The following is a 14,262-nucleotide window of genomic DNA, read 5'->3' as shown; positions in this document are numbered from 1 at the left end:
ATTTTCAGAAATATGAAATATCCTATAGAACAATATTTTTGTTGTTTTGAACTTTTGATATAAGCAGTTTTCAAGGAATACGAACAACTTTTCCTAAGATAAAGATTAAAAATACCACACCCAAAAGCAATAGGTGTTTGAATGACACAAAGTTTTCCAAATAGTAGTAATCCTCTATTTTGCTCTGCTACTAGATAAAACTTAACAAAACATGGGTGCTCTGAAAAGTAAAGTAATTTGTCGTATCCAAATCACCCCCCAGGATTGTAAATGTTACTTCAAAAGTATTATTGAATGGGAAGGGGATAAACTTACATTTCAAACAAAGAACAGATGATAGTTGCTACAGTAACACCCACTTTCATTACTAGATGTCATTTTGAAAGAAGAATTTCTATTAATTGAATTTCTATCAGCTTTCAGTAGATTTAATGACCTATTCCTTTCTTTTCACAGAATTTTGTGTCTGCTTATTGTGTATATACAGATTTGGTTGGCTTGATAAAAGCTATCAGGACACAAGCGGGTTAGTTTTTACCTTCTCAAACAGCAAAATTACTAGGAATAAATGGGAAAAAAAATTACCCCAGGAAAAAGTTTATTTAAAAGATTGTTGAAGCTGTTGACAGTGACAAATTTCCAAAAATAAGACACTCAAAAAGTTATTGTCAGTGAATGGCTGGTTTCAATTCCAGATATTATGGTGGTGAAAAAGCAGCTATCAATGATGATTTCACAGAATGAAATTGTTCTGAATAAGAAGTGACAAATATCATTAGTCGTGAACCAGAAATTTGCATGTGCAGATTATATATATATATGTATATATTACACTGCATATTCCATTCAGAAAATTATGATGCCTTTTCCTGAATTAAATAAATGTTAGATTTTTTTTTCAGATACATATTTTTATTCAGATTTTTTGGACAACATAATTATGATCCTAATTTTGTAGTTTTAAATTGCATTTGTGTGTCACCTATATGCCATAATAAATTTTACTTAAGTAACACACATATATAAGTAAAGTTTTCTTTCCCTAAATAACCAATTCTACATTTTCCCACTTCATTTCTTTTTTTCTTTTTTTTTTCTTCCTTTGCGCTCCCATAACACACTTAACATCAAGGTAACAACACTGTATTAGCAGTCAAGAACTATTTCAATGAACTTCTGACCTGAACAGAAATGATAAAAAACACTAGAGCATTATTGAAGAAAGTGTATTAAAATTGAAGACGACAATAAAAAATAAAGAAACTTTGGTTCAAAAGAATAATTTGTTATGCAAATGTGTGTGCTTGTAATCTGAGACACTCGTGTATATATATATATATATATATATATATATATCAAATCAAACTTTCCTATAAGAAACACTGAAAACTAGAATGATTTGTCCTACAATCATCCTTCTCACAACACCACCACCATGATCCATTTCCAGGTTGATTTGTTTTAAATTATCAATTTTTTATTGAATGCTCAAGTATTTTTGGAATGTTGCAAAAGAACAGAGAAGACTTCATTTTGTAATCCCTGCTTGCATTAACCATTTAAAAGCCAATGTTCCATAAATGGAACATGGTTTTTATTTGCGAAAATATCAGATAAAAATTGATCCAAATATTTCCGGTTTTTTATCCTATAGAGAGAAGAGTTCAAAGTATTTTTTGAAATAAATTTGGAAACTTCATGTTAATTTAAACTTTTTTGACAGAAATTTGACATTTTTTGGACATTTTTTCCCCATTTCGATTAAAACTCGCCAAAATATCAATTTTGAAGTAAATTGAAAATTATTTTGTATGTTTCTATCACTTAATACATCAATCAAAGTAAATTAGTTTCTTTGTACTGTTAAACATTAAAGAGCTACGTGCGTTCAAATATGCATGTTTCATTTATGGAACATTGGCCTTTCAAGAGTGCGGGATTCTAGAGATATCTAATGTGCAGTGTGCTACTTCGATTTTCTCAGTCGAACCCGAAGGGTGTTGTCATCTTTAGACATGTGTATGGGGGGGGGGGATTTCTGAGTAATATGACACAGAGGAATGTGCTTTCTGGGAGTAAATTGTTTATATTTATATTGGGGGAGTACTTTTTTATTCTTGTATTCTTAGAAATGCATGTTTTTGTGAACCGCAGACTAATCAAACCGTGTTCCGTAATCGTAGATTGTCTTTTGATGTTCAGCTGTATGTAACCATGTCCAAAAGATATCTCACATTAGAAGAACCTGTAGGATATTTAGAAACATTTGGATATATACATAATTATATATAGTAGGATATTTATAACTCACAGATATATTTATCGCTGGGAATTACCCCTCAATTTCTCAAAAACTGTTTTCATAAAAGTTACCCATAAAAGAATTCCCCACGATTTCCCTTATTCAATAAACAACTCTTTGATCTCTGAGGCTTTCCATTATAAATACCTGGGCATTATCTCCAAAAACTCTTTTTCCTTCGCCGTAACCTGAAATACTCCACCCGACCCGTCATGTCCGTCACTTGTGCTACCAGACATATATTCTCCCTGCTCTCTCCTATGCCCGTGAAGCCTGGGATACCCACACCCAAACCAACATTAACAAATTAGAATCTATCCAAAATAAGTCCACTCGTTTTATTTTTAACTGTTGGTCTTCATCTGTCTCCATAACGGCACTCAAACGCCAACTCAATATCCAACTGCTCTCCTCTCTTCGACTTATTTCTCGTTTAACTTTTCTTTACAAAATCCTCCATGGGTTTTTTAATATTGACACTTCCAATATTCTAATCAAACCTTCTCATTTCTCTGTTAGACTCAATCATTCCCAAAAATTACAACCCATCTTTGCCTCTTCAGATTGTCACAAATTTAGCTTCTTCCCAAGAACTATTATCAACTGGAACAACCTACCATCAAATATTGTAGATTGTACTAAGATTTCTGAATTCTCTTGTTCCATCGATCGTCACTTTCGTCATATATAAATTCCGCATCCTCTTATATAGGCCTCGGCCAATCAATATTGGAATAAATAAATATATGCCAATTACTTGCTAATGAAAATGGGAACATCACGGATGAAGATGTTATTGTTGAAAATGATCTAGTGATAATGGTTTCAACTGATGTATGTGGAATGCTAGATATATTTTGCAACATCGAGGATGAGGTATTAGGAACTCCCGAAATGCGTTTTTCAAAAAATGTAGGGCAGAAAAAGTGCAACACTAATGTGAACGTTCCAAGAAAAGACATTTTTAAGTGATCCAAAAAAAAAAACCATTGCATGGGATAAAAAAAAATTATTTCTAGAATCTGATGAAAACCTCAGCTCTGGATTCCATTGGAAAAGATTTGCCATATGACCATTATAGCACATTGGGATAATTCATTCAGAGTTACGAGAAGCTGATCTTACTTTGCATTTGGAATTCCGAAGGGGAGTGACAATGAACCTTCTATGAAAAAAGGAGGGGTTATTCATCCAGGTCCACGTTGTCAACTGAAAAAAAGATGCCAGGTCATCTGATGGACATTATATTGTGTCTGCGATGCAAGGATGTGGTGCGGTTTGCCAAAAAACACTAAATGCTACCAATGGGACAAACGAGTCCATCACAGATGTTTTCCTTGTTTTATTACAGACATTAGAAAAAAAATTGGATTTTCTGCACACATTTTTATGTTAAAAAAAATTGCGAATTTGAATTTGTAGTAGAAAATAGAAAATTTCACGTGATAACTGACTATACTCCAGAAAGAAAAAATCATGAGAATATAGCCGATACCAGTTTCCGCTTTCACCTCTCCTGAAGTGCCAATGTTCCGTGAAAAATAAAGAGAAAATATTTTTTCTTCAAACTTCGAAGTTGATCTATGTCTGTGCATGCAAAAGGACCTCGAATTTCAAACTTCAGAATAATAAGTGATTTTGCTCATAGTTCAGTCTTTAAACGGTTAACCACATGACAAAAGAGTCTTCATAGACTTGTGCCATGTATGCCACTCTCATGGTCAGTGATATTTTAATGAATGGGACAGAATCAAACAGGGCCCCCCCCCCCCCTGAACTATTGAAGGGTTTCATTAATATACAAATTCACAGAAATATTTTTCAATTTCGTCTTTCATAAAATTATAAAAATGAGCCCCCAAAAAATGTTTGAGCCTGACCTTCTTAACATGGCCCAGGGGTGGAAAAGGAAAATTTGATTTTTATAGCAGGAAAAATTATTTTCATAGCAGCAAAAATGTTGTTTTGTAGCAGCATTTATCAGTTTTGCAGCACTTTAAAATTTTGGCAGTAAATAAAATACACAGTTTTTACATACATATAAGCAGTAGCATACACAGGATTACATTTTACTTCAAGAAACAGTGTTATTTCAGCTCAGAAGGAGGGGGGTGTTCCCCACCACAAAGTACAAAATACATAGAGACTTCATCTAGAAGAAATAATTACATTTTTTTAAATCAAAAATTTTTTGAGAGACTTCTTGTTATTTATATTTTTCCATTCTCTATAATATTGTGGCAAGACTCAAAATAGGACAAATATTCAAGTATCATTATTAACTCGACTGCAAGACTAGCCATTAACAAGATATATTTTATTCTTGTCTTTTTTTATTATTGATTATTTTTCATGGAATGTTCATATATGTTTTTGTGTTCTTGTTGGATTGTGACTGTGTTTGTAATTGCTCTGTAACGAATATCTAATAAAACTACGCGACATATTTGGTGGAGGCGCCGGGTAATCCAAAATTACGGAAAACTCAATCAGAAGAAGCCGTAGACTGCAAGGGCTAGGTTCTGAGCCCGTATCACTGCTTGACTCTTTTAGAAGACGTCGGTGCCCGATGGCTATGTCCAAGAATCCGGAAGGTGAGTCGTTAGCTCCATCTATTCAACCTGCCCCCAATGCATATGGCCCAGCTTATCCGATGTACCAAGTGCCTCGCGACCACTGCATATTCTCCGGTACTGATGATCAAAACCCCGAAAAGTGGCTGAAAGATTATGAAAGGATTTCCAATTACAATCGTTGGGATGACTCGATTCGCTTAGCTAATGTTGTGTTTTACTTGACTGATACTACTAGGCAATGGTTTGAGAACAATGAAGATCTCATTACAAGCTGGACAATTTTTCAGCGAGACTTCAAAGAGACATTCGGACAGCCCGAGGACATCAAGCGACGATCGGAAGACCTGTTGAGAACCAGGGCGCAGCGTCCGTGTGAGAAGTTTGAGTCCTATATTCAAGATGTTCTCTCATTATGCCGCCAAGTTGATCCATCCATGGCAGATGACCAGAAAATTTCCCATCTCCTGAAAGGGATCGCAGAGGATTTCTACCAAGTACTGATAAACAAAGAAGCAGCTACAGTAGACCAGTTCATATCTATTTGTCGACAGATCGAGACTATGAGGAGACGTCGTGTAATCAAGCCACAGTATGAAAGGCTACCAAACGTGACGGCTGTATCTTCGACGACCACAGAGAGTTTGTCAACATTGATCCGACGCATAGTCAAAGAAGAAAATCACCATCACAACGACCTCCAGGATATCTTCAACCGATTAAACCTGCTGATGCCCCATTCCGAAAAATAGGGATAGATCTGCTCGGACGATTCCCGCTGACAACTCAAGGGAACCGATGGATAATTGTATGTACAGATTATCTCACCCGATTCACCATCACGAAAGCTCTGCCAAGCGGTGATGCAATGGAAATCGCAAAATTTCTAGTTGAAGATGTTATTCTAAAGCATGGATCACCAAGAGAAATAATTAGTGACAGAGGTCGATCATTTTTGTCAAATCTTGTAAGGGAAATAAATGAGTTGTGTAAGACTTCGCATCTACTAACTACGGCATATCATCCGCAAACCAATGGCCTAACAGAAAGGTTCAACAAGACTTTGGCAGATATGTTATCTATGTATGTCGACACAGAACAAAAAGATTGGGATTGCATACTACCATACGTCACATATGCTTATAACTCAGCAAAACAGGAAACGATGGGCTTTAGTCCATTCTTCCTCATTCATGGACGTGATGTAGAGACACCACTGGATGCCATACTACCGGATGATCCCGATCATACTCCCAGTGACTATGTGGCCAAATTAATAAAAAATAATTAATAAATTAATAAGGAAGCTCGAGAACTTGCAAGATTGCATATCTCGAGAGCTCAGGCGAAAGATAAAAGCCGTTACGACGAAGCTCATCGCGATGTTCAATACAAAAAAGGTGATCTCGTGTGGATTTTTACACCGGTCCGAAAACTCGGTTTATCAGAAAAGCTTCTTAGATGTTACTTTGGACCCTATCGTGTAGTGAAAAAACTATCACAAGTCACATATGAAGTAGAACCTTGTGAGGAAAAGTCCCGAAAGCGGCAACTGAAGGATATTGTTCATGTTTTACGGATGAAGCCGTATCATGACCCAAAAGAGCAACAAGAAGATCCACATCCAGAGAAGCAGAGCCGTACACAAGCGAATGCAAACCGACTTTCAGCAAGTATTCATAATCTTCCTGGACCTCTGACGAGGAGTCGTTCTAAGCAGTTACAGCGAGACGCTGAACATTTGAAGAGGGGAGATATGTGGCAAGACTCAAAATAGGACAAATATTCAAGTATCATTATTAACTCGACTGCAAGACTAGCCATTAACAAGATATATTTTATTCTTGTCTTTTTTTATTATTGATTATTTTTCATGGAATGTTCATATGTTTTTGTGTTCTTGTTGGATTGTGACTGTGTTTGTAATTGCTCTGTAACGAATATCTAATAAAACTACGCGACAATATCAACAAATGAGAGGCTTTTAACATACAGACATTTTAACACATGGTGTGCATCAGATTTCAAAAATAATTTGAAAATTAGTGTTTTTAGATTTAGCTTGTGGACTTGGTAATCAATAATTTAAAAAAATCACTAAATGATAGACTTGTAACACTCATTAGAAAAGTAATTATTTTTCTTGTTTTTGCCGCTGATGCAAGTCTAAGTAGTGCTTTTGTTCTTTTCAGTTTCAAGCATTTTTGAACATTTGATCTTGCTTCTTTTACCAGAATTTACCCATTTCATATTTAAAATGATGTGTTTCTGTTTGAGAGTTTGCTCTTGATTAAATTATTTCAATTTGATTCAACATACTTTGAGATGACTTCTTTTGCTGGGTCGTTATTGAAATATTTATTAGAAATTCTCAGAAATTTAATAGAGTGATTAAAAAAAACTGGACTTTAATTATTTTTAACTTAAACTATAATTAAATTATTTTTAACTTAAACTATAATTAAATTATTTTTAACTTAAACTAGAATTAAATTATTTTTAACTTAAACTAGAATTAAATTATTTTTAACTTAAACTAGAATTAAATTATTTTTAATTTAAACTACAGAAATAAAAACTATAAAATAATGATTAAACTATTAGAAATTTAATAGAATGATTCTATTTTCACAAAAAATTCAATCGGAGTACATTTGTTTTCACTCTTTATTTTTAACTGATTTGCGATTGCTCCGTGTACTTTATTTTCCAGCATCTTTGACAGATTTCCAGTCTCTCGTTTTACTTCCAAGTTTTCTATTATTCATTCTCTTGATACGCCATTTCCTATTATGTCATTCACCAACATGTTTAGTGTTTAATGGAAATTCATGTTACAGACCAATGTTTTTCCATAGTAGTCAGATCTTGGAAGGGGCGATCACTGTCCTCTGGAACTGCATCTGTTTTGGAATCAACTATAAACTGTAGATCCCAATACAATTAGCCTTGGTATGCAGAATATGATAATGATGAGACAAAAATGGTCACTGTGGCTGTGAGGGATGCTAGCTTGTTATCATATCATTTCCATTATCAGAGTGTCTACCACATACCCAAAGAAAAGCCAATTTTTGTTGACCTCTTGCTTGTCTGCCTAAATAAGCTTTGCTGAAATCTTACATTAAATACCTTTCAAACCCCCATGACCATGGTCTAGACAAAGTTAATTTTAATTAAAGCACAGCTGGAAACCATTTTCCATTCAGCACTAGACATGCTGGTGGATGGTGTAAAGGAAATGACATATCAAGAAAAAGAATAGTAGAAAATGAATACTAGAAAGCTTGGAAGTAAATCAAGAGACTGAAAATCTGTTAAACATGCTGGAAAATACAATACATAGAGCAATCACAAATCGTTTAAAAATAGAGAGTGAAAACAGATGTTTCAAAGTTTGCAGATGTTCAAAGTTTCCTAAGGGAAAATTTTGTTTGTGGTGCAACATAGTGCCAAATTGAAGAATTTGAGCATTTTTGTAGCAGTATGTAGCAAATGAGGGGAAAATTGTCAAAATTGTAGCAGAATGTAACAGACGTCGGAAATTGTAGCAGTTTCTAGCAGATTTTCCACTCCTGCATGGCCTTGCCCATAGTGAGATAAAGCAAACAGCCTTGGTAGTAGTTGTGACCATGCGGCACTTGACAGACAAGACGAATATGCAAAGTAGGGCTGGGACAACTAGTGATTTGGCCGAATGCTGAATATTTGGTGACTGAATATCTATTTTCTTAAAATTCATCACAATTATAAGTTAACTTTCTGTTTTTAATTGAAAATAAAATTATAGGTAGTTTCAAATGATTGATATTGAAATTTAATTATTTAAATAAATATTAAAAAACTGATAACTGAAAGATTTTTATTGCCATGATACTGACAATCAACTTTAACAATGACATATTGTATTTTACTATTATAGTGATACTACGGCTAACAATGATGATTTGTCCTGGAATCACGTTCATTAGCCAAAACATGATTTCCCATAGGTTTGATTCATTCCAGCATCTGCCCAAAATTTAAACCCAAGTTTTGTATTAAAACACCATGGAATGCTATAAAAAAAAAGACAAAAACTGATTGAAGGCTAAAATTAAAATGAACAGCTTCAAAATTGTATACATGAGAATAAACAGGAAGATCTTTTAATTTTCCAGTATGTACACAGCCAACACCAGTGTTACGAACTATGGACGATAGATAGTGCAATCCTTTATCACAACCTTCCTTTGGCAACGGGAGCTGATACCGGTTTCAGTTAAGTGCACGAATGCGTAATTGGTGAAGAACTGGCAGGGCGGATAGAGAAAAATCCAGAAAGTCCCGCCCCTCCAGACATTGTTTCAACCCCTCCGTACGGTGGCGCCGTCGACTAGGAAACTGTAAAATAGAATTTTGTGGAATGTTCTTTTTCTTGAAGTTTTTTCGGGGTAATACATAGCGCGACGATCACAAGATGGCAGGCTCAAGGAGATTTTAGAGAGATTCAATGAGCAGTCAGTTATGTTTAAACTTCGCGAGAAAGTTGTTAACTCTCTGATTAGCTTGTAAATACGTGTAAATTGCTGTTCTGTAAATAAATCTGCGTTTGTCCGTCGAACAGCTTCTTATTTTGCAATCTTGAAGTCTTGTGGAAAATTATCCGGAACAATTTGGTGTCAGGAGTGGGATAATTCAAGGACTTGAATGGTGAAAACAAGAATGATGGATGAGAATGATCAACGAGATGCGAGAACAGCTGAACCAGTTGATGAATGTTATGGGCCAGATGAAGATGGACATCGTCAAAGAGATGAACAAATCTATCGCTGGAGTAAAGGAAGAAATCCTCACCTCCATTGCTACCGCCAGAGAGCTGAGAGATCTCCTGAAGAGTGCAAAGAACGATCGTGGGAACCAGAAAGACAAGTCGATGAGAAGCTGGAAATGCCACGAAAAAGGCCCCCTGTGGAGCGAATGCTCGGTCACAGCTACCGGTACGGAAGATGTGCCACGCTGAGTGTACCATGTCTCACAGCTGCACGGAGGAGACCACTGCCTCCACGTAAGAGGCGAGATTGGTGGACTGCCGTGTAGATAGTCATAGACACCGGAGCCAATGTGAGCATCGTCAGGACGGACCTGGCTCGGAAATTCCAACTAGGACTTCTCTACGTACCACCATCGTTGACGCTGCAGACAGTCACGGGCGAGAAAATGACTGTGAGAGGAAAATTGAAAGTCTCACTGAAGTTCACCACGGTCACCTATCAACACACCGTCTTTGTGGCAGACATAAGGGATCCGTGCGTCATCGGAGTAGACTTTTTGAGGAGATACAGATTTTCCTTGGATATGAGGAACGACCAGTTGCACACGCCGAAGGAACGTATCGCCCTGCTTGGGTGTGGTTGTAACAAAGTACCTCCAAGGAAAGTGATGGACATTCTAGAAGCAGAAAAAGAGTGCATCACCGATGCAGACCAATGGCAGGACCGGAACTGTGCTCTCACAAGGGTCAGATGGCATGAAGAGGATTTTCCAGCCTCGTAAAGAGAAAGTGCATGGAAATGCCAATGCCCTGATGACAGGACCGGGTCCACAGAACTGTCGTCGTTGCCCCAAGACCGAAAAGAAGTGCGGACCGATGAACCCTACAGTGAGACATATAACATCTCAAGTGAAAAGTATCCTTGGAGCGATAAGAATACCTGGAAAGACCAGCTAGAAGATCCCGACATGCGACCGATCATGGAGTTGAAGGAATCCACAGGTAGTAAACCGACATGGGAAGACGTCGCCTCTTCCAGTCCGACGACCAAGAGATACTGGGCGCTATGGGACTCTCTGGAGATGAGAGATGGCGTGCTGTACCTCAGATGGGAGTCGGAGGAAGGAAGACGTTCCGGTAGCAACTCGTCCTGCCAAGGAGCAGTGTGACAGATGTGCTGAAAGAATTGCACGAAAGCCAGACCGGTGGACATTTTGGCGTGATTACGACTCTCCAGAAGGTCCGTGAACGATTCTGTTGGGACAAATCCAGGACCAATGTGCACGAGTGGTGCAAGAATTGCGACGCTTGCGCCGCACGCAAAGGAATCACCCCGAACATCCTGCGACCGCTACCGAGGACTGCCCGCGAGAGCACCGGATACTCATCATCGCTGATGGGACAGGACCTTTGCAAGCCAGGTGATCTGATGTTTCGGCGACCGATAGATGCTGCTCTTCCACCGGAAGAACACGTCCAGGGACTCCAGGAGCACCTCGAGGACATGCATCGAATCGCCAGACGCAGGATCAAAATCATCTCCGGAAAGATGAAGAACTGCTACAATGCGAGGGCTACGTCTCATGACTTCAAAGAAGGAGACCTTGTCTGGCTCTGGAACCCAAAGTGCCGGAAAGGACTGTGCCAGAAACTTCAGACGTCATGGAAAGGACCCTACAGAGTCGTGAAGAGAATGAATGATGTCATAGCTCGGATCCAGACAACGCCATCGTCGAAGTGCAAGGTGGTCCACTTCAACAGACTGGCCTCTTACCACAGTAACAACCCGCCGATTTAAGGACTGAATTGTCGGGACGAACAATTCTAAGAGAGGGGCAATGTTACGAACTATGGGCGATAGATGGCACAATCCTTTATCGCAACCTTCCGTTGGTAACGGGAGCTGATACCAGTTTCAGTTAAGCGCACAAATGCGTAATTGGTAGAGAACTGGCAGGGCATGTGGAGAAAAATCCAGAAAGTCCCTCCCCTCCAGACATTGGTTCAACCCCTCCGTACGGTGGCGCTGCTGACTAGGAAACTGTAAAATATAATTTTGTGGAATGTTCTTTTTCTCGAAGTTTTTTCAGGGTAATACATAGTGCGACGATCACAAGATGGCAGGCTCAAGGAGATGTTAGAGAGATTCGATGAGCAGTCAGTTGTGTTTAAACTTTGCGAGAAAGTTGTTAGCTCTCTGATCAGCTTGTAAATACGTGTAAATTGCTGATCTGTAAATAAATCTGTGTTTGTCCGTCGAACCGCTTCTTGTTTTGCAATCTTGAAGTCTTGTGGAAAATTATCCGGAACACCAGAATACCTTTCTTTTAATTGTTTTTTCACACCACAACTTTAGTCTACTATAATGCTCGTGTTGACACAATCCAATCAATTTCATAAGTGTCCCCATCTATTTGCTATTTTATCAGCTCATTTCTGTGCCTGATACATGCAGGTTAAGAAAATAATCTCCCAGACTCTTCAGCATGATGCTAAGTCTTGCACTGAAAGAACGCATCCTTTGAAGAAATAGGCTACCTTTTTTTTCAATGCATTTTCTATTTTGGCTGAATTTTTCATTTTAAATGAAATGGTTCAAAGAATTTCAGAAAGAGAAAAGTGTGAAGAAAGATTCCTAGATGGACATGAGTTAATCAGGCTCTAGTGACAGCAATTCTGATGATGATGGGTGGGAAAATTCAGCTCACGACGCAGCTATTTTATGTTAATTCAGAGCATTCGTTACCCAAGGTAAAGCCAGATGGAGCAATTAGAAACAATTTTTGGTTAGTTAGTAATGCATGTAAATAATCTGCTGGAAATGAAAATTTGCTTCCTTTCAAGGATTATACCTATTCTGTACTTGTTTAGAAACTACTAATATGAGGTAACCCAAGTTAGAAAGTTAATTTAAAACCATCAAAGCCTGTTTTCAATTACCTCTGCTGTTTCCGATCACCCAAGATTTTGGGGTAATTGAAAACATTCATTTCAATTACATTCCAGCCTAAAAGCTAATAATTCCAGCCTAAGTAGCTTGAGCCAAGTGTCTTTTTCTTGCAGTTTCAAAACATTTTTTTTTCTAAGACAAAGAAAACATAGTACTTCATACGATCACTCACTCAATCAGTTGGTAACTTGATCTCTACTATAATATGGTTACTCACTTACTCAGTCACTCATCCAATCACTTGATAACTTATATGGTCACTCACTCAATTGCTCATTCACTCAGTCTTTCATTTGGTCCCTCAACTCAGCCAATCTCTCACTAACTTTTTTTGCAAACTCATTCAGTCACTGACTTGCTCACATATTTATTCATTCAATCACTCGCTCACTGGCGATGAACTATTGCCTGTGAATTTCTCCAGCGGTGAATTGTTGACAGTCAATTTTCCACAAATTTCCCTTGTGTGCTTTATTTATCCAAAAAAATTGTATCCAAAAAGGTAGTGAGCAAAGCACAGAAAACCCCCTCTCAATAGTTACCCCTCTTTTATGGCCAAATACAGTAAAACCTCTTTTTTACGGACACCAATGGAACAAAAAAAATTGTCTGTAAAAGAGGGACAACCTTTAATCAGGGGTTTGAAATGCATACATTTATTATAAAAGGGGATATTATTATTTAGTTGTAAAAGAGGTGATCGCATATGAGGGGTGTCTGTTAAGAGGGGGGTTTTACTGTAATAATTTCCCATTGTATAACAACAGTATGTATTTCAAATCCCTGATTAAAGGTCACTCCTCTTTTAAAAACTTACAAAACTGTGTTTTTAATTACTATATGCTCTCAATATTTCTGGGTAATTGAAAACAGGACAGATGGGTCCCCAGAAAGATTTAAGATAAAAAAAAGCAACACTGCATGAAGTTGTGACTGTATATACTAATCATATAACAACAGTAATTTGACCCATACCTTTTTGTAGCAGCAGGTGGGAAAGCAAAACTCGAAAAGAAATTGTACAACAGAATTTTGTTCATTAACTATCAGCTGTTATGTGTGTAAGCCCAATTAACTTCTATCAAAAAAGCGCGAATTAGCGCCAGAACTACCAACAATACCACCCAACTTAACCCTGTTTGTTCGATTTCAATAAAAGCTACCAAATTGCTCACAGCTACATACATCCTTCAGTTAGTGAACTTGTGCAATTCATGCTCACTTCCACCCTATTGCAGTAGGATACTATTTTCAGTTTCATGTTTTACTTATATTAGAAATTCACCCTGACAAACTCTTGCACAGAAACGGATAGGTATGCACGACACAATAAAATATAATCAGTAAATTGTTAATTTATGTGAAAAATTCACATTAATATAATTTTTTTTAATCTGTTTATTGTGCACAGATATTTGGCTGAATACCTAAGCATTATTTGGCTGAACTGAATACTCGGAAAAAGGGCGAATAGGTTGAATATTGAATAGCAGCCGAATATTCGTTTCATCTCTAATGCAAAACATCATATACGACTCTTTGGAATATATATTACTAGCATTGCGAGAAATATTTCATCTATCAAGTGAGAATATATTTAAAAAAAATTAAATTTTCAATTGTCTTGCAAGACATCACTCGTGAAGTTGAAATTTATTTAAAATTTTTGCCCGTCTAACAAATT

General features: G+C 37.1%; 1 protein-coding gene across 3 annotated transcripts in view; it reads right to left on the bottom strand.

Annotated features, from left to right (window-relative positions):
- LOC149083237 (MFS-type transporter SLC18B1-like) overlaps positions 1 to 14,262 on the bottom strand; it is a 201,983-nt gene that overhangs the window by 105,469 nt on the left and 82,252 nt on the right. The gene's annotated exons all lie outside the window — the stretch shown is intronic.

Source organism: Pholcus phalangioides, unplaced genomic scaffold (assembly GCF_987345545.1).
Source record: "Pholcus phalangioides strain wild (caught in Gottingen) unplaced genomic scaffold, Ppha-v1.0 ptg000009l_1, whole genome shotgun sequence".
Lineage (NCBI taxonomy): Eukaryota > Metazoa > Arthropoda > Arachnida > Araneae > Pholcidae > Pholcus > Pholcus phalangioides.
Note: the sequence above shows the minus strand (reverse complement) of the source record. Positions and strands in the feature narration are given on the sequence as shown.